Source organism: Triticum aestivum, chromosome 6D (genome assembly GCF_018294505.1).
Source record: "Triticum aestivum cultivar Chinese Spring chromosome 6D, IWGSC CS RefSeq v2.1, whole genome shotgun sequence".
Taxonomy (NCBI): Eukaryota; Viridiplantae; Streptophyta; class Magnoliopsida; order Poales; family Poaceae; genus Triticum; species Triticum aestivum.
The window spans coordinates 174,851,686-174,879,335 of NC_057811.1; positions in this window are offsets into that span (position 1 = coordinate 174,851,686).

Here is a 27,650-nt window from a genome sequence, read left to right on the forward strand (position 1 = left end):
TTTTCCTGTCACGTTGATTCTCAACCTCACTCTGAAATTCCTTGAACTTTTCAAAGGTCTCAGACTTGTGTTTCATTAAGTAGACATACCCATATCTACTCAAGTCATCAGTGAGGGTGAGAACATAACGATAGCCACCGCGAGCCTCAACGCTCATTGGACCGCACACATCAGTATGTATGATTCCAATAAGTTGGTTGCTCGCTCCACTGTTCCGGAGAACGGAGTCTTGGTCATTTTGCCCATGAGGCATGGTTCGCACGTGTCAAATGATTCATAATCAAGAGACTCCAAAAGTCCATCTGCATGGAGTTTCTTCATGCGTTTGACACCAATGTGGCCAAGGTGGCAGTGCCACAAGTATGTGGGACTATCATTATCAACCTTACATTTCTTGGCATTCACACTATGAATATGTGTAACATCACGTTCGAGATTCATTAAGAATAAACCATTGACCAGCGGGGCATGACCATAAAACATATCTCTCATATAAATAGAACAACCATTATTCTCGGATTTAAATGAGTAGCCATCTCGCATTAAACGAGATCCAGATACAATGTTCATGCTCAAAGCTGGCACTAAATAACAATTATTGAGGTTTAAAACTAGTCCCGTAGGTAAATGTAGAGGTAGCATGCCGACGGCGATCACATCGACCTTGGAACCATTCCCGACGCGCATCGTCACCTCGTCCTTCGCCAGTCTCCGCTTATTCCGCAGCTCCTGCTTTGAGTTACAAATATGAGCAACCACACCGGTATCAAATACCCAGGAGCTACTACGAGCGCTGGTTAGGTACACATCTATAACATGTATATCACATATACCTTTGGTATTGCCGGCCTTCTTATCCGCTAAGTACTTGGGGCAGTTCCGCTTCCAGTGACCGTTTCCCTTGCAATAAAAGCACTCAGTCTCAGGCTTGGGTCCATTCTTTGTCTTCTTCCCGGCAGCTTGCTTACCGGGCGCGGCAACTCCCTTGCCGTCTTTCTTGAAGTTCTTCTTACCCTTGCCTTTCTTGAACTTAGTGGTTTTATTCACCATCAGCACTTGATGTTCCTTTTTGATCTCCACCTCCGCTGATTTCAGCATTGAATATACCTCAGGAATGGTCTTTTCCATACCCTGCATATTGAAGTTCATCACAAAGCTCTTGTAGCTAGGTGGGAGCGACTGAAGGATTCTGTCAACGACCGCGTCATCCGGGAGATTAACTCCCAGTTGAGACAAGCAGTTGTGCAACCCAGACATTTTGAGTATGTGTTCGCTGACGGAACTATTCTCCTCCATCTTACAACTGTAGAACTTGTCGGAGACTTCATATCTCTCGACCCGGGCATGAGCTTGGAAAACCATTTTCAGCTCTTGGAACATCTCATATGCTCCGTGTTGCTCAAAACGCTTTTGGAGCCCCGGTTCTAAGCTGTAAAGCATGCCGCACTGAACCAGGGAGTAATCATCACTACGTGACTGCCAGGCGTTCAGAACGTCTTGAGTTGCTGGGAAAACAGGTGCATCACCTAGCGGTGCTTCAAGGACATATGCTTTCTTGGCAGCTATGAGGATAATCCTCAGGTTACGGACCCAGTCCGTGTAGTTGCTACCATCGTCTTTCAGCTTGGTTTTCTCTAGGAACGCGTTGAAGTTGAGGGCAACATTAGCGTGGGCCATTTGATCTACAAGACATATTGTAAAGGTTTTTTAGACTAAGTTCATGATAATTAAGTTCATCTAATCAAATTATTAACGAACTCCCACTCAGACAGACATCCCTCTAGTCATCTAAGTGATACATGATCCGAGTCAACTAGGCCGTGTCCGATCATCACGTGAGACGGACTAGTCATCATCGGTGAACATCTTCATGTTGATCGTATCTGCTATACGACTCATGTTCGACCTTTCGGTCTCTTGTGTTCCGAGGCCATGTCTATACATGCTAGGCTCGTCAAGTCAACCTAAGTGTATTGCGTGTGTAAATCTGGCTTACACCCATTGTATGCGAACGTTAGAACCTATCACATCCGATCATCACGTGGTGCTTCGGAACAACGAACCTTCGCAACGGTGCACAGTCAGGGGGAACACTTTCTTGAAATTTTAGCGAGGGATCATCTTATTTATGCTACCGTCGTTCTAAGCAAATAAGATGTAAAACATGATAAACATCACATGCAATCAAATAGTGACATGATATGGCCAATATCATTTTGCTCCTTTTGATCTCCATCTTCGGGGCGCCATGTTCATCATCGTCACCGGCATGACACCATGATCTCCATCATCGTGTCTTCATGAAGTTGTCTCGCCAACTATTACTTCTACTACTATGGCTAACGGTTAGCAATAAAGTAAAGTAATTACATGACGTTCCAGTTGACACGCAGGTCATAAATAAATTAAGACAACTCCTATGGCTCCTGCCGGTTGTCATACTCATCGACATGCAAGTCGTGATTCCTATTACAAGAACATAATCAATCTCATACATCACATATATCATTCATCACATCCTTCTGGCCATATCACATCACATGACGCTTGCTGCAAAAACAAGTTAGACGTCCTCTAATTGTTGTTGCAAACTTTTACGTGGCTGCTATAGGTTTCTAGCAAGAACGATTCTTACCTACGCCAAAACCACAACGTGATATGCTCGAATCCGATCCGACTAAAGTGGGAGAGACAGACACCCGCTAGCCACCTTATGCAACTAGTGCTTGTCAGTCGGTGGAACCTGTCTCACGTAAGCGTACGTGTAAGGTCGGTCCGGGCCGCTTCATCCCACGATGCCGCCGAATCAAGATAAGACTAGTAACGGCAAGTAAATTGACAAAATCGACGCCCACAACAACTTGTGTTCTACTCGTGCATAGAAACTACGCATAGACCTAGCTCATGATGCCACTGTTGGGGATCGTAGCAGAAATTAAAATTTTCTACGCATCACCAAGATCAATCTATGGAGTTTACTAGAAACGAGAGGGGAGGAGTGCATCTACATCCCTTGTAGATCGCGAGCGGAAGCGTTCAAGAGAACGAGGTTGATGGAGTCGTACTCGTCGTGATCCAAATCACCGATGATCCAAGCGCCGAACGGACGACACCTTCGCGTTCAACACACGTATGGAGCGGTGACGTCTCCCACGCCTTGGTCCAGCAAGGAGGAGGGAGAGGTTGAGGAAGAAGGCTCTAACAGCAGCACGACGGCGTGGTGGTGGTGGAGTGACAGTTCTCCGGCAGGGCTTCGCCAAGCACACGCGGAGGAGGAGAGGTGTTGGGGAGGGGAGGGGCTGCGCCTTCGGAAAAGTGTGGCTGCCCTCCTACGCCTCCACTATATATAGGGGCAAGGGAGAGGGGGGCCGGCCCCCTTAGATCCCATCTGGTGGGAGGGGCGGCGGCCAGGGGGAGGTGGCTTGCCCCCCAAGCAAGGGGGGCGCCCCCCTTTAGGGTTCCCCCCAAACCCTAGGCGCATGGGCCCTAGGGGGGTTGGCGCCCGGCCCACTAAGGGCTGGTTCCCTTCCACCTACAGCCCATAAGGCCCTCCGGGGCAGGTGGACCCCCGGAACCCCTCCGGTGGTCCCGGTACAATACCGGTATACCCCCGAATATTTCCGGTGACCGTATGGTGACTTCCCATATATAAATCTTTACCTCCAGACCATTCCGGAACTCCTCGTGACGTCCGGGATCTCATCCGGGACTCCGAACAACATTCGGATCACATACAAACCTTCCTTATAACCCTAGCGTCATTGAAACTTAAGTGTGTAGACCCTACGGGTTCGGGAATCATGCAGACATGACCGAGACACCTCTCTAGCCAATAACCAACAGCGGGATCTGGATACCCATGTTGGCTCCCACATGTTCCACGATGATCTCATCGGATGAACCACGATGTCGAGGATTCAAGCAATCCCGTATACAATTCCCTTTATCAATCGGTACGTTACTTGCCCGAGATTCGATCGTCGGTATCCCAATACCTCGTTCAATCTCGTTACCGGCAAGTCACTTTACTCGTTCCGTAATGCATGATCCCGTGACTAACTACTTAGTCACATTGAGCTCATTATGATGATGCAATACCGAGTGGGCCCAGAGATACCTCTCCGTCATACGGAGTGACAAATCCCAGTCTCGATCCGAGCCAACCCAACAGACACTTTCGGAGATACCTGTAGTGCACCTTTATAGCCACCCAGTTACGTTGTGACGTTTGGTACACCCAAAGCATTCCTACGGTATCCGGGAGTTGCACGACTCATGGTCTAAGTAAATGATACTTGACATTAGAAAAGCTTTAGCAAACGAACTACACGATCTAGTGCTATGCTTAGGATTGGGTCTTGTCCATCACATCATTCTCCTAATGATGTGATCCCGTTATCAATGACATCCAATGTCCATGGTCAGGAAACCGTAACCATCTATTGATCAACGAGCTAGTCAACTAGAGGCTCACTAGGGACATGTTATGGTCTATGTATTCACATATGTATTACGATTTCCGGATAACACAATTAAAGCATGAACAACAGACAATTATCATGAACAAGGAAATATAATAATAACCATTTTATTATTGCCTCTAGGGCATATTTCCAACAGCAGCAAGGTAGCCCAATCCTTTTGAGGCAAAGGGCGGGCCAAAACGGTCTCTTATGATAAGCAAAGCATTCTTGAGGGTACACAGGAATTTCATCTAGTCACTTTCATCATGTTGGTTTGATTTGTGTTCGCTACTTTGATAATTTGATATGTGGGTGGACCGGTGCTTAGGTGATGTTCTTACTTGAACAAACCTCCTACTTATGATTAACCCTCCCGCAAGCATCCGCAACTACGAGAAAAGTATTAAGAATAAATTCTAACCATAGCATTAAACTTTTGGATCCAATCGGTCCCTTACGGAATAGCGCATAAACTAGGGTTTAAGCTTCTGTCACTCTCGCAACCCATCATCTAATTGCTACTCCACAATGCATTCCCTTAGGCCCAAATATGGTGAAGTGTCATGTAGTCGACGTTCACATGACACCACTAAGGGAATCACAACATACATACTACGAAAATAACGAACACATATCAAGTTCACATGATTACTTGCAACATGATTTCTCCCGTGACCTCAAGAACAAAAGTAACTACTCACAAATGATAAACATGTTCATGATCAGAGGGGTATTAAATAGCATAATGGATCTGAACATATAATCTTCCACCAAATAAACTATATAGTAATCAACTACAAGATGTAATCAACACTACTAGTCACCCACAAGCACCAATCTATAGTTCCGGTAACAAGATTGAATACAAGAGATGCACTAGGGTTTGAGATGAGATGGTGCTGTTGAAGATGTTGATGGAGATTGCCCTCCCCAAGATGGGAGAGTTGTTGGTGATGATGATGACGATGATTTCCCCCTTCGGGATGGAAGTTCCCCTGGCAGAATCGCTCCGCCGGAGGGCAGAAGTGCTCCCGCCCAAGTTTCGCCTTGAGACGGCGGCGCTCCGTCCCGAAAGCCTTCTCCTTATTTTTTCTAGGTCAAAATGACCTATATACCAGAAGATGGGCACCGGAGGTGGGCCGAGGAGGCCACAACCCACCAGGGCGCGCCAGGGGGCCCTGGCGCACCCAGGTGGGTTGTGCCCACCTGTTGTCCCCCTCTGGTAGTTATTTGCTCCAGTAATTCTTATATATTCCATAAAAAATCCCCGTGAAGTTTCAGTTGTTTGGAGTTGTGCAGAATAGGTGGCCTGACGTAGCTTTTCTAGGTCCAGATTTCCAGCTGCCGGAATTCTCCCTCTTTGTGTGTACCTTGTAAATTATGAGAGAAAAGGCATTAGAATTACTCCAAAAAGCATTATTATTGATAAAACATTATAAATAACAGTAAGAAAACATGATGCAAAATGGACGTATCAACTCCCCCAAGCTTAGACCTCGCTTGTCCTCAAGCAAAAACCAAAACCGAAAAACATGTCCACATGCTTTGAGAGAGAGGTGTCAATAAAAACAAAATACGGACATAGAAGCATCATGCTGATTATTATAACAGCAACAAAATTAAACATAGGACTTTTATCATACACTTCTCATGAATAAGTAACAGTTCATCACATAATCAAAATATAAAGCAAAAACTCTATTAGAAGCCAACAAACTATGTTCTTAGTCAACTTTGCAACTACAATTCATCATCCTTTCAGGAAGGGTCACATGTCGGAGCCTTTAGGCAAGTCCACATACTCAACCATCATATAGTCTTCTATGATTGCTAACACCGCGTACCCATGAGCAAAACGTTTCAACCGGACACATAGAAAGATAGGGGCTTATATTTTCGCCTCCCAACATACTCACCTCAAGGGTGATGTCAACAATAATAACTCATGCTATCTATATTCAACTGGAATATGTGCCTAGATCTTTCCTCACCACATGATGCTTGCCAAAGGAGAAAAATAAAAAGGAATAGAAGAAAACTTTGACTCTTTGCATAAAAGTAAATACATAAAAGTAAAAGATAGCCCTTCGCAGAGGGAAGCACAGGTTGCCATGCGCTTATTTGTTTGTATGCTCAATCCCTTAGTGCAAGAGAACGTCATGTTGTATTGCCCCTTAAGATGACAACCTTTATTAGGCAGTCTGTCGCTTTTATTCTTTGTCATCCAAGTTTGTACAACGCTCAATTTTCTCTTACACTAAATGATCTCACACTTTTAGAAGCAATTTTTATTGCCTTTTTGCACCGATGACAACTTACTTGAGGGATCTTGCTCAATCCCTAGGTAGGTATGATGGACACTTGAAAAAGATTTGGGTTTAAGGGTTTTTGGATGCACAAGTAGTATCTCTACTTAGTGCGGATTTTTTGGCTGGCAAATATAGGGGGCAAGTATCACATGTTAAAGGATCTATGACAATATGACTTCTATGTGAATATAAACAAACATAAACCATTAAGTTGTCTTCCTTGTCCAACGTCAACAATTTTGGCATATAATATTTTGATGAGGGCTCACAATCACAAAAGATTTCTAGGATAGTATATTTATATGTGAATCTTCTCTTCCCTTATTAATTCTTTCATGAGTTGCATCATTGACTAATGCTATGTTTGTCAATCTCAAATAAATTTTTCTACTTATACTTTTCCTTATGTGGTGCCATCACCTACCATATGATTAGTATATGATCTTATTGATTTGTTTCCTTTCTTTTATTTATTTCCTTTCTCTTTTTCTTTCTTTCTTATTTCTTTACCTTGTTGGCAACATGAAAATAAAGAAGGCAAAAACTCAAACTAAACTTTATTATATAACTTGCACACGATTACAGTGATAGATCACTAAGCAAACTCTCAAATAAGAAAAGATAGAACTAACTTTATTTCATCTAAAGCAAAAGAAATCGAACTAAGATAAGTAAAAGCAAAAGATAGTGGTATGATACGATACCGGGGCACCTCCCCCAATCTTGGCGGAAGGTAAGGGGAGTGCCCATACCCGATACTCAGTTCTCCTTTGGTGGTGAAGAAGATGGTGGTAGTGATGACAATTGTGCCTTCAGTTTTTTCATATTGTAGTTGAGGAGAGCAATTTCTTCTTTTAAATCATCGACCTCCAACTCTAGCTTCAAGATCTTGTCACATAAATATCCTTTGCTTTTCTGCCGAGAACGAAGAGGAATAGATCGGTTATTAGACCGGTTAGCTCTCTTAGGGAGACTGGACTTCTTGAACTCCACGTGCATATCCCCAGGTTGAGATAGAGGAATATCCTCCTCCTCCGAGCTTGAATCATCAATCCTCATCAAGTGAGCATCCTCCTCATCATCCGTAGTTCTACCATAAGGGGATAGGTCCCCATAGGTCTTTGGATCAGAAACGAGATTAGCAACATAGCTCTCACCCTCAGAGTCTTGAGATGACATAATTTCAGATCTAACAGGAAGACATCAAGAAAAGAGAACAGAGGATTTCTACGCGATACGGTGGTTAACAGGTTCGGGAAGTATATATAGATTTTTTTATCTTGGAGGACAAGCATACAGAAGAAAAATGGAGTACGGAAGGTGTCCCAGGTGGGCACAACCCACCTGGGCGCGCGAGGCACCCTGGTGTCTTGTTCCCACCAGGGGAGCTTCCTGGGAGTTTCTTTCTTTCCAAAATTCTAAAATATTCCAAAACTGATAAAAATATTTTTGCGGATTTTTCGGAGTCCGTTTACTTACCGTATCACGTACCTCCTTATTTTCACGATCCTGGAGTGTTCCGGGAGGACTCTTTTATATGTTCTTCCGGCGTCAAAGTTTGGATAATATTACTTTCAACATTAATGGGCGTACCTGAGATATAATGCTTTATTCGTTGCCCATTGACAACCTTCGGGTTAGTACCTTCGGAATTATTTATTTGGATGGCTCCAGACCGGTAAACCTCCTCGATGACATATGGGCCTTCCCATTTTGAGAGGAGTTTTCCTGCAAAAAATCTAAAACGAGAGTTGTACAAAAGAACATATTCTCCGACTTTAAACTCACGCTTTTGGATTCTTTTGTCATGCCATCTTTTAACTTTTTCTTTGAATAACTTTGCATTTTCATAAGCTTGGGTTCTCCATTCATCTAATGAGCTAATATCAGATAACCTCTTTTCACCGGCAAGTTTGAAATCGTAGTTGAGTTCTTTGACTGCCCAATATGCTTTATGTTCTAACTCAAGAGGCAAATGACAAGCTTTTCCATAAACCATTTTATAAGGAGACATACCCATAGGATTTTTATATGCTATTCTATAAGCCCAAAGTGCATTCTTAGACCAATTCTTCCTGGACCTATTAACAGTCTTTTGCAAAATTAACTTTATTTCTCTATTGCTAATTTCAACTTGACCACTAGACTGAGGATGATAAGGTGATGCAATTCTATGGTTAACATCATATTTAGCAAGAATTTTATGGAAAGCACCATGAATAAAGTGTGAACCACCATCAGTCATTAAATATCTAGGGACTCCAAACCTTGGGAAAAATAACTTCCTTAAGCATTTTAATAGAGGTGTTGTGATCAACACTACTGGTTGGAATAGCTTCTACCCACTTAGTAACATAATCATCAACAACCAAAATATGTGTATACCCATTAGAGGAAGGAAAAGGTCCCATGTAATCAAATCCCCAAACATCAAATGGTTCAACAACAAGTGAATAATTCATAGGCATTTCTTAACGCTTACCAATATTACCTATTCTTTGACATTCATCACAGGATGAGACAAACTTACGGGCATCCTTGAAGAGAGTAGGCCAATAAAATCCAGACTGCAATACCTTATGAGCAGTTCTATCTCTAGCATGATGTCCTCCATAAGCCTCGGAGTGACATTTCCGTAGGATTTGTCCCTGTTCATGCTCAGATACACGTCTAATAATACCATCTAATCCTTCTTTATAAAGATGTGGGCCATCCCAAAAGTAGTGTCTTAAATCATAGAAGAATTTTTTCTTTTGTTGGTATGTAAAGCTAGGTGGTAAATATTTAGCAACAACGTAATTAGCATAGTCAGCATACCAAGGCGTACTATGAGCAACATTTATTGCAGCTAACTGCTCATCAGGAAAACTATCATCAATAGGTAGTGGGTCATCAAGCACATTTTCAAGCCTAGACAAGTTATCAACTACGGGGTTCTCAGCTCCTTTTCTATCAATAATATGTAAATCAAATTCTTGTAACAAGAGAACCCAACGAATAAGTCTAGGTTTAGCATCTTTCTTTTCCATAAGATATTTAATAGCAGCATGGTCTATGTGAACAGTTACTTTGGAATCAACAATATAAGGTCTAAATTTATCACAAGCAAACACCACTGCTAAGAATTCTTTTTCAGTAGTAGCATAATTTCTTTGAGCACTGTCTAGAGTTTTACTAGCATAATGAATAACATTCAATTTCTTATCAACTCTTTGTCCTAGAACAGCACCAACAACATAATCACTAGCATCACACATATTTTCTTTGATCATGGACTAACTGCTTAAGTGCTTAGAGATATTGCTCCAAAACCCTCAGCCACACTCTCACATTGATCTATGTCCAAAACCCTAAAGTCTACCTCGGTCACACCGAACCACTCCTATCCGGACCCAGTGTGAAGCACTTGACATAGCCACTGACTAAACCCTAGCAACTCGGTCTCACTGAGATGACCCTTCGGTCTCACCGAAGAGCACTTGCCAAGCTTCTGTTTCCTATCAGTTTCATCTCAGAATTTTTGAGTGGTTTCAACTGGTCTCACCAAAGTGTGGACAGTGATTAGGTCATCACCCATCGGCCTCATCGAGATGTTCCATCCGGTCTCACTGAAAAGCCTAAAGTTCAAACCTTTCATACCAGTGGGTCTCACCGAGTGTTTTCTCCCGGTCCCACTGAGTAGTGCATAAAGGTGTATAACGGTTAGAACTTTGGTGCTGCTATATATACCCCCACCCATTCCAACATCTCTCAGAGAGCAACTAGGATGAAACCACCACTTCTCATATCCATTTTCTGAGAGAGAACCACCTACACTTGTGTTGAAATCAAGAGGATTCCACTCCAACCTTTGATCCTTGATTTCTAGCCTCCCCAAGTTGCTTTCCACTCCAATCCTTCTCCTACCACATAGCCAAATCTGTGAGAGAGTGATTGAGTGTTGAGGAGACTATCTTTTGAAGCACAAGAGCAAGGAGTTCATCATCAACAACACCATCTATTACCTTTTGGAGCCTGGTTTCTCCTAGATTAGTTAGGTGTCACTTGGGAGCCTCCAAGCTTGTGGAGTTGAACCAAGGAGTTTGTAAGGGCAAGGAGAGAACCTACTTCGTGAAGATCTACCCTGAGTGAGGCTAGCCCTTCATGGGCGTAAGCCGTGATGGCATAGACATGGTTGCTTCTTCGTGGATCGTTTTTGGGTGAAGCCCTCCGTGGACTCGCACATCCATTACCCTCTGTGGGTTGAAGTCTCCATATACGTGGACGTATGATAGCACCACATATGGGAACCACGAAAAAATCACCATGTCTTCATTGTGTTTGATCTTCCAAACTCTACCCCTTTACTTTCTTGCACTTGCATGTTGCTTACCATCCGCTGCCCATACTCTAGATATGCATGTGTAGACTATATTGCTTGCCACTAACTTGTGCTAAGATCTTCCTAAGTAGCAAGGAAACTAAACATTGCAACTTTTGAATTGTTAGTATCGTTGCTGGTACCAGGCAACTGCAGTGCTGCAACCCCTACACGATAATGTTGAAAATTATGGACGACATTGCTACAAGATGATGGTGGTGCTTCTGCTCCACCTAAGGTGTTACCGTCGTCAGCGGGAGCTGCATGCGGGGAAGCCAGCAAGAGCCATGACGACTGGGGGTGCTGCGACCGCGAGCACGCGGATCTATGACCAGGGGCAAGCCACACTACAATCAACGACAACAAGGCGGGAGCAACGTTGACGACATGGCGGTGAGTAGCGTCACTGGTGTTCCAAGCGAGTGGCGACACATGCAACCAGGGGCACTAATTTTTTCTCCCTTTTCTGTGCTCTTTTGGTGGAGAGAGATGCATGTCATGAGGTGCAAGAATTAGAATCATGAGTTGTTTGATCTGAGCTATTGAAAGGCATATCACACGGTTGAGAAGGACACCAGTGTCGGAGCTAAATCCGGCAGATCTCGGGTAGGGGGTCCCGAGCTGGTGTTCTCGGCTAGAGGGTAACAGTAATAATAGGGACACAATGTTTACCCAGGTTCGGGCCCTCTCAAGGAAATAAAACCCTACGTCCTGCTTTGATTGTATTGATATAATGGGGTACAAAGTACATGTGATCTACCTCGAGATCGTATGAATGAATCTGAAAGTGTTGCCTCTACGGACTAACCCCTCGGCTTATATAGGGTACGGGGGTACCTAGGGTAACACAAGGTCGGTTGGATCTAGAGATAAACATGTCGAATATTTGATTATGCCTTGAAGTGTGCCCCAACTCTTCAGAAGATTCCATCTTGAGTACACTGAGAGTTATGGAAAACATGGACCATTCTTCAGTTATAGGCGGGTCCTCGGTCCGGCCCATGAATGGTATGCCTACTAGGTGAGTACCCCCTAATCCAGGACATCGTCCGTAGCCCCTGAACTGGTCTTGAAGCCGAGGACATTGATATACTCATTGAAACAACTTCAACTTCAGGTCTTCGGATTTGGAGGCCAGTTCTTCTAAATTGGTTCTATGCTCGAGGATTCCTCGGACTCCGAGGTTTCTGTAAATCATTCAGGTTCGTCTTCGGCATCTTCTTTTGTTGCTGCCATGTGTAGACCCAAGGATAGACATTTTCTAGGTAATCAGGGCATTCTTTTAACAACGCCCTCATTGGAACACCTTTTCTGGATATGAAGACCCTCTTAACTTAACAACAAAGGCTTGCCACGTGGGAGTAGTGGGATGATCGAGTTGTGTCCTCACAACTTTTACCCGAAAACTGAACCGCGACCACTCACCATGGAACCAAGAGGTCCCATCAATAGCCATTACGCCGAGTTTACCGCAAATCCAGGCCACCACTATTGGCATGTCCCATCGATAAAGGGATCATGCACCCTAATTTTTAGCGACATCATCAACAATATCCCTTAATCTATGCACGCATATACTACACATCACATTGGGAACCTCCATATTTTATTGCGTGATGTGGGGCCCCTTAGCATTTTTACTAGCCTATAAAAAGGGATGAAATGAATCTAATTCATATCACGCTTCCTTCCCTCCTCCATTGCTTCGAACTCCCAAGCTCTAGCGCCCAGAGACCTGCAATTCACCCTGCTTTCCATCTCCAAACCTCACCCCCTCCGCCCTCAAGAGATGGCTGGCAAGGGGAAGGGATCTGCCCCTCAAGCAGTGATGTCTACTACACAACTTATTCTTGTAGACTTGTGTTGGGCCTCCAAGCGCAAAGTTTTGTAGGACAGTAGAAATTTTCCCTCAAGTGGATGACCTAAGATTTATCAATCCGCAGGAGGCATAGGATGAAGATGGTATCTCTCAAACAACCCTGCAATCAAATATAAAAATCTCTTGTGTCCCCAACACACCCAATACAATGGCAAATTGTATAGGTGCACAAGTTCGGCGAAGATATGGTGATACAAGTGTAGTATGGATAGTAGATATAGGTTTTTGTAATTTGGAAATATAAAAACAGTGAGGTAGCAAGTGATCAAACAGAGCACAAGCGGTGTAGCAATGCTTAGAAACAAGGCCTAGGGTTCATACTTTTGCTAGTGCAATATCTTAACAGTGCTAACATAATTGAATCATGTAACAATCCCTCAATGTGCGACAAAGAGTCACTCCAAAGTTCTTATCTAGCGGAGAACATAATATGAAATTGTTTGTAGGGTACGAAACCACCTCAAAGTTATCTGTTCCGATCGATCTATTAAGCTATTCCTATGAGTGTCACAAATATCTCTAGAGTTCGTAATAAAATAACACCATATGATACACATCAACCAACTCTAATGTCACCTAGATACTCCAATGTCACCACAAGTATCAATGAGTTGATTATTCGATATGCATCAAACAACTCCAGATTCATAATATTCAATCCAACACAAAGAACTTCAAAGAGTGCCCAAAGATTTCTACCGGAGAAAGTAGGACAAAAACATGTATCCTTGTGCATAGATTACCCCAATGTCACCTCGGGAATCTGCGAGTTGAGTGCCAAAACATGCCAAAACATACATAAAGTGAATCAATATAATACCCCATTGTCACCACAGGTATTCATATGCAAGACATACATAAAGTGTTCTCAAATCCATAAAAGTATTCAATCCGATAATAGTGAAACCTCAAAGGTAAAAACACTCAATTCATCACAACAAGATAGAGAGGGAGAAACACCATATGATCCAACTATATTAACAAAGCTCGCAGTACATCAAGATTGTGCCAAATCAAGAACATGAGACAGAGAGATCAAACACATAGCTACCGGTACATACCGTGAGCCCCGAGGGTGAACTACTCCATCCTCATCATAGTGGCCGCCAGGATGATGTAGATGGCCTCCGGTGATGATTTCCCCCTCCGGCAGGGTGTCGGAACAGGGTCCCGATTGAGTTTTCATGGATACAGAGGCTTGCGGTGACGGAACTTCTCATCTAGGGATCTTTTCGGAGTTTTGGGTATTTATAGGAATTTTGGCGTCAGTCTCACATCAAGGGGGCCCACGAGGGAGCGACAAGCTCGTTAGGCCCTCTCGGGGGGGGGGGGGGGGTAGGGCGCGTCGTGTGAGCTTGTCGCTTCCTCGTGAGGCTTCTGGTCCTCCCACGAAGCTTCACGTGTCTCTTTTGGTCCACAAAAAATCACCATAAATTTTCAGCCCATTCCGAGAACTTTTATTTCTGCACAAAAAACAACACCACGGTAGTTCTACTGAAAACAACATCAGTCCAGGTTACTTGTAATCTAATCATACCAAAACAATATAAAAATGTTGTAAACATGGCATGAATACTTCATAAATTATGGCTACGTTGGAGACGTATCAGCATCCCCAAGCTTAATTCTTGCTCGTCCTCGAGTAGGTAAATGATAAAAGAAATAATTTATGAAGTGTGAATGCTAGCATAGTGCATAAGTTTGATCAATGATAATTTCAATCACTTTTTCTAGCATCATAACAACAACCTTTTGTCATAAAACTCATCATGATAAAGTAGCAATCAATTCACATGTTATGGTCCAAACAATGCATTCTCTTGAAACTTAACAACCTATATTCTTAGTCACCGAATTATTGCAATTCAACTTATCTTCAACAAAGCCTAAGTAAGAGCTCCACATGCTCAATTATCATATAGTCTTCTATGCTTGCTAGTACTCAAAGCATATTTTTAGAACAAATAGCATCCATCAAACATAGAGAAAGATAGGGGCTTAATGTTTCGCCTCCCAACTTATCATAGAGATAATTGCCAACAATAATAATTCATGATCAAATATATTTGAATGACCATATATGCCGGGATCTTTCCACACCACATGGTGCTTGAAAACTAAAGAATAATTGAGGTTGAAATGAGAAGGAATACTATTGAGTCTTGCATGAAAGTAAAAACTGAAAAGTAAAAGATAGGCCCTTCGTAGAGGGAAGCATGGATTCACAGAGGTGCCAGAGCTCATTGCTTAAAATAGAGATGAATACATTTTGAGAGGCATGCCTTTCCTGTCAACGTCACGAATGAGAGTTCTCAATATCTGTAACATCCCAAATTTTCAATTTGGAATGTTATACATTAGATCATCATTGCATAGCATATTTATTTGCATTTTCGGCAAATCCTCGAAAAATCCTAAGAAACTCAAGGACCCTCGGAGAGAGTTGGGGATTTTCTCGATTTTCATATTTGATTTTTATCAAATAATGAAACAAGGATTTTTATTTTTGTTTTTAATTATTTTTCTCTCCGAAAAATATTTCGTATTAAAATAAATGAGAGGAGAAAATATGACTTCTCCAAAATAATTGAAATATTGGAGGAAAAATATTAAAATCAAATATTGGATTTTATTCGAATTTTATTGGCAATTTTAATTGCATTAAAAAATTTGCACATTTTCAAAACTGCATTTTTGGGCCAAGAAAATGTTCATCTCGTTCTAATTATTTTAATTAGACGGGAAAAATTTGTTTTAGCATTTTTGGATTTTTATTTATTTTTCTGCGATTTTTTTTAGATTCGGCGAAACTATTTTAAAAAAATGCCGAGCGCCGACTGCGCCGAAGCCCAGCCCGCCCGCGAGCCGTCTCCCTCCTGGAGACCGCCGCCGCCGAGTCCCGATCGGGGACGAGACCCGCCGCCGCCCGTCGCCCCCTCCCCAAGGCAGGCCCCCCTCCTTATATACCCCCTACCCCGCCGCCTCTCCCTAACCCCGTCCCCGAAGCCGCCGCCGCCGAGGAGCCCCGCCGGAGCCACCCGCCCCGCCGCCGAAGGAGGAGCCGCCGGAGCCGCCATACGCCGCCGCCCGCCGCCCCGTTCGTCGCCCCCGCCGACGCCCGCACCCCACCGCACCTCGCCGCCCTCGCCGACCCGCCGGAGCCCCGCCGGAGCCCGTCCCGAGCCCCGCCGGAGTTGCCCCGACGAGGTAGCCGCAGCCGCCGTTCGGTTTTTTTAAAACCGTTCGGTTTATTTTTTTAGTTTGGTTTTATTTTTTTTATTTTTTTCTTTGGTTTAATTATCTAGTGAACGTTCACCGTTCCGTTCGTTTTAACGAACGTGTTCGTCGGTTTGACGCTGTTAACGAACGTCCATTCGTTTAACTGTTCGTCAGTTTTCTTTTTCGTCGGATTTTCTGCGATTATTTCAGATCGCGATTTCTGATCAGATTTTCGTTCTGGTTTAACTTTTCGCTTGTTTATCGGAATCAGGCGATTCAAGCGCCTAGAGTTTCGTCTCGAAATTCTTTTTCCGTTTAACCTACTCAAACAAGTTTTTGCTGCTGTAAAATTTGACTTAGATCCAGATTAGTAAACGAAGCTTGTTTCTTTCGTCGTTTGACTTTCGTTGCTTCGTTTGATTTGATTCTTTTTGCAAACCGGAGTTCTTAAGTTGAACTTTCTGGTTAGATCTTTATTTGAGTTTTACTTGTGCATTAGATGAGTGCTTATTGTTTGCTTGTTTGTTTGCGATAGAGTACCCGGAGTGCGCCGCTTGCTACTTCGAATCTCTAGGTTTCACGGATAATCAGCAAGGCAAGTAACACTTTGATCATACCTCTTTTACTACCCAGTTTTATTGCATTAGATCAATCCTCAAACAATTGCATGATTAGGATCTAATTAAACTGTGGGAATTGGGAAGTAGATGAGGTAGTACCTATCACCTGTTCCATTATCAAACCCTTGGGAGTTACTTCTACGTTTGCCTATATTGCTATGCTATGCTTGTAGACGTGGATTGGGTTTGAGAGATATTCACTACAGATGTGAGATTGTTAATTAATGGTTTACTTAAGATGGCAACTAAAACTCACATCTGGGTGGATTGAGGTACCTGGGTATTCCAGGATTGCCTGTTTTTCTTTTGGACCGCCACCCAGGTTCAAAGGGATCATGAGATTTTTCATGCTAGAAACTTCCGTGTGCAGCCGCAAGCTATTATGGGCTCTAGCATAGTTGATTAAGTTGTGTGAACTCTTACAGTGGTAGACTAGCAGATGTAGGGGATGTAGGTGGTACGGTCTATCACATCGTAAGGTGCAAACGCTTCTGAAAGACTATGTCTCGGTCATCCGTTTCTCAAACATCATGTAGTGCGAGAATCCAGCGGAGGCGATCGAGTCTTGTGGGAAAAGTGCACAAACCTCTGCAGAGTGTATAAACTAATCATGGTTAGCCGTGTCCCCGGTTATGGACATCTTGAGTATCTAGTATTTGGATTATCATGTGAATCTCATCACCATGTTACTTTAATTAATATTGTTGGGTTAATGATGATACTTAATTGGGATTGAGATGCTGTCAACCATCTCAATGTTTAACAACCACCATGATAGTTAAATAAAATTTATTCCTTTGTAGTAGGGAAAAACTAGCTTTTCGCAAAACTGTAACCATAGAGCTTTCTACCAGCCATATATGCATGTAGTATAGTATTATTATGTTCATTACTCTCTATGTGTTACATTGCCAGCATATTCCATGTGCTGACCCGTTTTTGGGCTGCAACGTTTCATGTTGCAGACTTTTCAGACGACGAGTAAGGTGCCTTAGGTCGTGGTCTTATACTCAGTGATGCCGTTGGAGTTGATGGACTCACTTATCTTCCAAGTCTTCCGCTGTTATCGTATTAGATGGCCTTAAGCCATATTTATCATATTTATTCTCTTTTGAGATATTCGTTGTAATAAGTGTGTGATTGCTACTCTGTTATAAATCCTCCATTTGTACTGTGCGTGTCAGCATTACTGATCCAGGGATGACACTGGTGCACAGCAGCACAGACTGTTTGAGGTCTGGTCGCTACAAAGGTGGTATCAGAGCACACATTGACTGTAGGACACGACCACTAAGCTTAAACCCTAGAACACTACTCTCTTCTCATTTCTGACTCCTCTCCATTTTCTACTCTTTTAGGAATGGCGGATGCAAGGAATAAGTTCATGCAACCAGATGAAGATACACCTTTTGGACGACACTTGAAGGAAGTCACTAAGTACTTAAACATTGGAGTACCAAGCATCACCGGAACCTACAACGCCACATTTCCAGAAGAGGAGAGCTGGAAGATTCAAGTTCAAGTTCCAGGAAGGACGTTTACGCCAGTCACTGAGCCTATAAAGTTTTCTTTTGAAGCACCAACCCGGAGTTTAGGGAAGAGCATGGCAGCCCACATCTCTATGGGACGCATTGGAGAAGTCTACCACAGGGAGCTTAAGGATACTATTTATCAGATTTGTGGACGCCGAGACGAGCAATGGGAGATGATTAGCACCAAGAAGGATGGATCAATTGTAGCTTTCATCCAGGAGCAAAACCAACACATTCATCGCCAGGAGAACCAGATGTGCTCAGACATGATAGATCTGAAGAAGGCATTAACCAAGATCTAGGAGTTGGAGGATGAACTCAAGGCTACACGCGAGGATTATTTGGAAGAAATCGTCGCACTAGTAGGGAAGAATGACGACCTGGAGAACTCAAGCCATATTTATCATATTTATTCTCTTTTGAGATATTCGTTGTAATAAGTGTGTGATTGCTACTCTGTTATAAATCCTCCATTTGTACTGTGCGTGTCAGCATTACTGATCCAGGGATGACACTGGTGCACAGCAGCACAGACTGTTTGAGGTCTGGTCGCTACAATATCTTCCATGCTAAACACATTATAAGCGGTTCCCCAGCGAAAAGGTAAAGTTTACTCCCCCTCAACCATTCAAACACAAGCCATGGCTAGCCGAATCCTCGGGTGCCCTCCATACAATCGACTTTCCGGGGGAGTTTGTTTCATTATTTTTCGTTTTGATCATAGGACTGGGCATTCCAATTACCAACCTCTCTAGTGCAATGACAAGTGAATAAACACCCATCGTGAGGATAACCTGCTTAGCATGGAAGATACTGACCACCCCCTGCCGCTCCATGAGCGGTACATGCACACAAAACATATGTTTATTTCAATGTTTAAAGGTGGCTGATACGTCTCCATCGTATCTACTTTTCCAAACACTTTTGCCCTTGTTTTGGACTCTAACTTGCATGATTTGAATGGAACTAACCCGGACTGACGCTGTTTTCAGCAGAATTGCCATGGTGTTATTTTTGTGCAGAAATATAAGTTCTCGGAATGACCTGAAACTTCACGAAGAATATTTTTGGAATATATAAAAAATACCGGTGAAAGAATCAAGACCAGGGGGCCCACACCCTGTCCACGAGGGTGGGGGGTGCGCCTACCCCCCTGGGCGCGTCTCCTATCTCGTGGGCCCCCTGAGGCTCCACCGACCTCAACTCCAACTCCATATTTTCACGTTCGGGGAGAAAAAAAATCAGAGAGAAGGATTCATCGCGTTTTACGATACAGAGCCACCGCCAAGCCCTAATATCTCTCGGGAGGGCTGATCTAGTGTCCGTTCGGGGCTCCGGAGAGGGGAATCTGTCACCGTCGTCATCATCAACCTTCCTCCATCACCAATTTCATGATGCTCACCGCCGTGCATCAGTAATTCCAACGTAGGCTTGCTGGACGGTGATGGGTTGGATGAGATTTATCATGTAATCGAGTTAGTTTTGTTAGGGTTTGATCCCTAGTATCCACTATGTTCTGAGATTGATGTTGCTATGACTTTGCTATGCTTAATGCTTGTCACTAGGGCCCGAGTGCCATGATTTCACATCTGAACCTATTATGTTTTCATGAATATATTTGAGTTCTTGATCCTATCTTGCAAGTCAATAGTCACCTACTATGTGTTATGATCCGGTAACCCCGAAGTGACAATAATCGGGACCACTCCCGGTGATGACCGTAGTTTGAGGAGTTCATGTATTCACTAAGTGTTAATGCTTTGGTCTGGTACTCTATTAAAAGGAGGCCTTAATTTCCCTTAGTTTCCAATAGGACCCCGCTGCCACGGGAGGGTAGGACAAAAGATGTCATGCAAGTTCTTTACCATAAGCACGTATGACTATATTCGGAATACATGCCTACATTACATTGATGAACTGGAGCTAGTTCTGTGTCACCCTATGTTATAACTGTTGCATGAGGAATCGCATCCGACATAATTATCCATCACTGATCCAATGCCTCTTGGGCAAGATGACTAAAACGCCGTTCTTCGGAACAATGGAGTGAGCAACAGATTTGTTGGAAATCATACATACTGATGTATGTGGTCTGATGAATATTGAGGCTCGCGGCAGGTATCGTTATTTTCTGACCTTCACAGATGATTTGAGCAGATATGGGTATATATACTTGATGAAACATAAAGTCTGAGACATTTGAAAAGTTCAAAGAATTTCAGAGTGAAGTGGAGAATCATCGTAAACTAGAAAATAAAAGTTTCTACGATATGATCGCAGAGGTAAAATATTTGAGTTACGAGTTTGGCCTTCAGTTAAAACAATGTGGAACAGTTTCACAAATTCATGCCACCTGGAACACCACAGCATAATGGTGTGTCCGAACGTCATAACCGTACTTTATTGGATATAGTGCAATCTATGATGTTTCTTACCGATTTACCACTATCGTTTTGGGGTAATGCATTAGAGACAGCTGCATTCACATTAAAAGGGGCACCATCTAAATCCGTTGAGACGACACCGTATGAACTGTGGTTTGGCAAGAAACCAAAGTTGTCGTTTCTTAAAGTTTAGGGTTGTGATGCTTATATGAAAAAGTTTTATCCTGATAAGCTCAAACCCAAACCGGAGAAATGTGTCTTCATAGGATACCCAAAGGAGACAGTTGGGTACACCTTCTATCACAGATCCTAAGGCAAGACATTCGTTGCTAAGAATGGATCCTTTCTAGAGAAGGAGTTTCTCTCGAAAGAAGTGAGTGGGAGGAAAGTAGAACTTGATGAGGTAACTGTACCTGCTCCCTTATTGGAAAGAAATTCATCACAGAAATCTGTTCCTGTGACTACTACACCAACTAGTGAGGAAGCTAATGATGATGATCATGTAACTTCAGATCAAGTTACTACCGAAACTCGTAGGTCAACCGGAGTGAGATCCGCACCAGAGTGGTACGGTAATCCTGTTCTGGATGTCATGTTACTTGACCATGACGAACCTACGAACTATGAGGAAGCGATGATGAGCCCAGATTCCGCGAAATGGCTTGAGGCCATGAAATCTGAGATGGGATCCATGTATGAGAACAAAGTGTGGACTTTGGTTGACTTGCCCGATGATCGGCAAGCCATAGAAAATAAATGGATCTTCAAGAGGAAGACGGACGGTGATAGTAGTGTTACTATCTACAAAGCCAGACTTGTTGAAAAAGGTTTTGACAAAGTTCAAGGTGTTGACTACGATGAGATTTTCTCACTCGTAGCGATGCTTAAGTCTGTCCGAATCATGTTAGCAAATTGCCACATTTTATGAAATCTGGCAAATGGATGTCAAAACTACATTCCTTAATGGATTTCTTAAAGAAGAGTTGTATATGATGCAACCAGAAGGTTTTGTCAATCCTAAAGGTGCTAACAAAATGTGCAAGCTCCAGCAATCCATCTATGGACTGGTGCAAGCATCTCGGAGTTGGAATATACGCTTTGATGAGTTGATCAAAGAATATAGTTTTATACAGACTTGCGGTGAAGCCTGTATTTACAAGAAAGTGAGTGGGAGCACTACAACATTTCTGATAAATATGTGTGAATGACATATTGTTGATCGGAAATAATGTAGAATTTTCTGGAAAGCATAAAGGAGTATTTGGAAGGACTTTTTCAAAGAAAGACCTCGGTGAAGCTGCTTATGTATTGAGCATCAAGATCTATAGAGATAGATCAAGACGCTTGATAAGTTTTTTCAATGAGTACATACCTTGACAAGATTTTGAAATAGTTCAAAATGGAACAGTCAAAGAAAGAGTTCTTGCCTGTGTTAGAAGGTGTGAAATTGAGTAAGACTCAAAGCCCGACCACACCAGAAGATAGAAAAAGAATGAAAGTCATTCCCTATGCCTCAGCCATAGGTTCTATAAAGTATGCCATGCTGTGTACCAGATCTATTGTATACCCTACCACTGAGTTTGGCAAGGGAGTACAATAGTGATCTAGGAGTAGATCACTGGACAGCGGTCAAAATTATCCTTAGTGGAATAAGGATATGTTTCTTGATTATGGAAGTGACAAAAGGTTACGTCGATGCAAGTTTGACACTTATCCAGATGACTCTAAGTCTCAATCTGGATACATATTGAAAGTGGGAGCAATTAGCTAAAGTAGCTCCGTGCAGAGCATTGTAGACATAGAAATTTGCAAAATACATACGGATCTGAATATGACAGACCCGTTGACTAAACTTCTCTCACAAGCAAATCATGATCACACCTTAGTACTCTTTGGGTGTTAATCACATAGCGATGTGAACTGGATTATTGACTCTAGTAAACCCTTCGGGTGTTGGTCACATGACGATGTGAACTATGGGTGTTAATCACATGGTGATGTGAACTATTGATGTTAAATCACATGGCGATGTGATCTAGATTATTGACTCTAGTGCAAGTGGGAGACTGAAGGAAATATGCCCTAGAGGCAATAATAAAGTTATTATTTATTTCCTTATTTCATGATAAATTTTTATTATTCATGCTAGAATTGTATTAACCGGAAACATAATACATGTGTGAGTACATAGACAAACAGAGTGTCACTAGTATGCCTCTACTTGACTAGCTCGTTGATCAAAGATGGTTATGTTTCCTAGCCATTGGCATGAGTTGTCATTTGATTAACAGGATCACATCATTAGAAGAATGATGTGATTGACTTGACCCATTCCGTTAGCTTAGCACACGATCGTTTAGTATTCTGCTATTGCTTTCTTCATGACTTATACATGTTCCTATGACTATGAGATTATGCAACTCCCGTTTACCGGAGGAACACTTTGTGTGCTACCAAACGTCACAACGTAACTGGGTGATTATAAAGGTGCTCTACAGGTGTCTCCAAAGGTACTTGTTGGGTTGGCGTATTTCGAGATTAGGATTTGTCACTCCGATTGTCGGAGAGGTATCTCTAGGCCCACTCGGTAATGCACATCACTATAAGCCTTGCAAGCATTGTAACTAATGATTTAGTTGCGGGATGATGTATTACGGAACGAGTAAAGAGACTTGCTGGTAACGAGATTGAACTAGGTATTGAGATACCGACGATCGAATCTCGGGCAAGTAACATACCGATGACAAAGGGAACAACGTATGTTGTTATGCAGTTTGACCGATAAAGATCTTCGTAGAATATGTGGGAGCCAATATTAGCATCCAGTTTCCGCTATTGGTTATTGACCGGAGACGTGTCTCGGTCATGTCTACATAGTTCTCGGACCCGTAGGGTCCGCACGCTTAAAGTTTGATGACGGTTATATTATGAGTTTATGTGTTTTGATGTACCGAAGATAGTTCGGAGTGCCGGATATGATCACGGACATGACGAGGAGTCGCGAAATGGTCAAGACATGAAGATTGATATATTGGACGACTATATTCGGACACCGGAATGGTTCCGGGGGTTATCGGATATATATCGGAGTACCGGGGGTTACCGGAACCCCCCGGAAACTAATGGGCCTTGTTGGGCCCTAGTGGAGAGAGAGAGAGGGGCTGGCCAGGGCAAGAGGCGCGCCCCCTCCCCTTGAATCCGAATAGGACAAGGAAGGGGGGGCCCTTGCCTTTCCCCTCTCCCACTCCTTCCTCCCCCCTCCTTCTTGGACTAGGAAAGGGAGGGGCAAACCTACTTGGAGTAGGTTTCCCCCTCCTAGGGCGCGCCACCCCCTTGGCCGGCCGTCTCCTCCTCCCCCCTTTATATACGGAGGAGGGGGGCACCCCATAGACACAACAATTGATCTCTTGATCTCTTAGCCGTGTGCGGTGCCCCCCTCCACCATAATCCACCTCGATAATATCGTAACGGTGCTTAGGCGAAGCCCTGCGTCGGTAGAACATCATCATCGTAACCACGCCATCGTGCTGACGGAACTCTCCCTCAAAGCTCGGCTGGATCGGAGTTCGAGGGACGTCATCGAGCTGAACGTGTGCTGAACTCGGAGGTGCCGTACGTTCAGTACTTGATTGGTCGGATCGTGAAGACATACGACTACATCAACCGCGTTGTGCTAACGCTTCCGCTTTCGGTCTACGAGGGTACATGGACAACACTCTCCCCTCGCGTTGCTATGCATCACCATGATCCTGTGTGTGCGTAGGATTTTTTTTTGAAATTACTACGTTCCCCAACAGTGGCATCCGAGCCTGGTTTTATGCGTAGATGTTATATGCACGAGTAGAACACAAGTGAGTTGTGGGCGATACAAGTCATACTGCTTACCAGCATGTCATACTTTGGTTCGGCGGTATTGTTGGATGAAGCTGCCCAGACCGACATTACGCGTACGCTTACGCGAGACTGGTTCTACCGACGTGCTTTGCACACAGGTGGCTGGCGGGTGTCAGTTTCTCCAACTTTAGTTGAACCGAGTGTGGATACGCCCGGTCCTTGAGAAGGTTAAAACAACACTAACTTGACGAACTATCGTTGTGGTTTTGATGCGTAGGTAAGAACGGTTCTTGCTCAGCCCGTAGCAGCCACATAAAACTTACAACAACAAAGTAGAGGACGTCTAACTTGTTTTTGCAGGGCATGTTGTGATGTGATATGGTCAAGGCATGATGCTATATTTTATTGTATGAGATGATCATGTTTTGTAACCGAGTTATCGGCAATTGGCAGGAGCCATATGGTTGTCGCTTTATTGTATGCAATGCAATCGCCCTGTAATGCTTTACTTTATCACTAAGCGGTAGCGATAGTCGTAGAAGCATAAGTTGGCGAGACGACAACGATGCTACGATGGAGATCAAGGTGTCGCGCCGGTGACGATGGTGATCATGACGGTGCTTCGAAGATGGAGATCACAAGCACAAGATGATGATGGCCATATCATATCACTTATATTGATTGCATGTGATGTTTATCTTTTATGCATCTTATCTTGCTTTGATTGACGGTAGCATTATAAGATGATCTCTCACTAAATTATCAAGGTATAAGTGTTCTCCCTGAGTATGCACCGTTGTGAAAGTTCTTCATGCTGAGACACCACGTGATGATCGGGTGTGATAGGCTCTACGTTCAAATACAACGGGTGCAAAACAGTTGCACACGCGGAATACTCAGGTTAAACTTGACGAGCCTAGCATATAACAGATATGGCCTTGGAACACTGAGACCGAAAGGTCGAGCGTGAATCATATAGTAGATATGATCAACATAGTGATGTTCACCATTGAAACTACTCCATCTCAAGTGATGATCGGACATGGTTTAGTTGATTTGGATCACGTGATCACTTAGAGGATTAGAGGGATGTCTATCTAAGTGGGAGTTCTTAAGTAATATGATTAATTGAACTTAAATTTATCATGAACTTAATACCTGATAGTATCTTGCTTATCTATGTTGTAGATCAATAGCTCGCGTTTAGCTCCCTGTTTTATTTTTGATATGTTCCTAGAGAAAACTAAGTTGAAAGATGTTAGTAGCAATGATGCGGATTGGATCCGTGATCTGAGGATTATCCTCATTGCTGCACAAAAGAATTATGTCCTTGATGCACCGCTAGGTGACGGACCTATTGCAGGAGCATATGCAGATGTTATGAACGTTTGGCAAAGCTCGGTATGATGACTACTTGATAGTTTAGTGCACCATGCTTTACGGCTTAGAATCGGGGCTTCAAAGACGTTTTTTTTGAAACGCCACGGAACATATAAGATGTTCCAAGAGTTGAAATTAGTATTTCAGATTCATGCCCATGTCGAAAGGTAGGAGACCTTTGACAAGTACTTTGCCTACAAGATGGAGGAGAATAGCTCAGCTAGTGAGCATGTGCTCAGAATGTCTAAGTACCACAATCACTTGAATCAAGTGGGAGTTAATCTTCCAGATAAGATAGTGATTGACAGTGTTCTCTAGACACTATCACCAAGTTACTAGAACTTCGTGATGAACTATAATATGCAAGGGATAACAAAAATGATTCCCAAGCTCTTCGTGATGCTAAAATCGACGAAGGTAGAAATCAAGAAAAACATCAAGTGTTGATGGTTGACAAGACCACTAGTTTCAAGAAAAGGGAAAAAGGGAAGAAGGGGAACTTCAAGAAGAACAACAAGCAAGTTGCTACTCAAGTGAAGAAGCCCAAGTCTGGGCCTAAGCCTGAGACTAAGTGCTTCTACGGCAAAGGGACGGGTCACTAGAAGCGGAACTGCCCCAAGTATTTGGCGGATAAGAAGGATGGCAAAGTGAACAAAGGTATATTTGATATACATGTTTTTTTTGACTGGGTATTTGATATACATGTTATTGATGTGTACTTTACTAGTGTTTATAGGAACCCCTCGGTACTTGATACTGGTTCAGTTGCTAAAGAGTAGTAACTCAAAATGGGAGTTGCATAATGAACAAAACTAGTTAAGGATGAAGTGACGATGTGTATTGGAAGTGGTTCCAAGATTGATATGATCATCATTGCACACTCCCTATACTTTCGGGATTAGTGTTGAACCTAAATAAGTGTTATTTGGTGTTTGCGTTGAGCATGAATATGATCTGATCATGTTTATTGCAATACGGTTATTCATTTAAGTTAGAGAATAATTGTTGTTCTGTTTACATGAATAAAACCTTATATGGTTACACACCCAATGAAAATGATTCATTGGATCTCGATCGTAGTGATACACATATTCATAATATTGAAGACAAAAGATGCAAAGTTAATAATGATAGTGCAACTTATTTGTGGCACTGCCGTTTAGGTCATATTGGTGTAAAGCGCATGAAGAAACTCCATGCTGATGGGCTTCTGGAATCACTTGATGCTTGCGAACCATGCCTCTTGGGCAAGATGACTAAAATGCCGTTCTCCGGAACAATGGAGCGAGCAACAGATTTGTTGGTAATCATACATACTGATGTATGTGGTCCGATGAATATTGAGGCTCGCGGCAGGTATCGCTATTTTCTGACCTTCACAGATGATTTGAGAAGATATGGGTATATCTACTTGATGAAACATAAAGTCTAAAACATTTGAAAAGTTCAAAGAATTTCAGAGTGAAGTGGAGAATCATCGTAAACTAGAAAATAAAAGTTTCTACGATATGATCGCAGAGGTAAAATATTTGAGTTACGAGTTTGGCCTTCAGTTAAAACAATGTGGAATAGTTTCACAAATACATGCCACTTGGAACACCACAGCATAATGGTGTGTCCGAACGTCATAACCGTACTTTATTGGATATAATGCAATCTATGATGTTTCT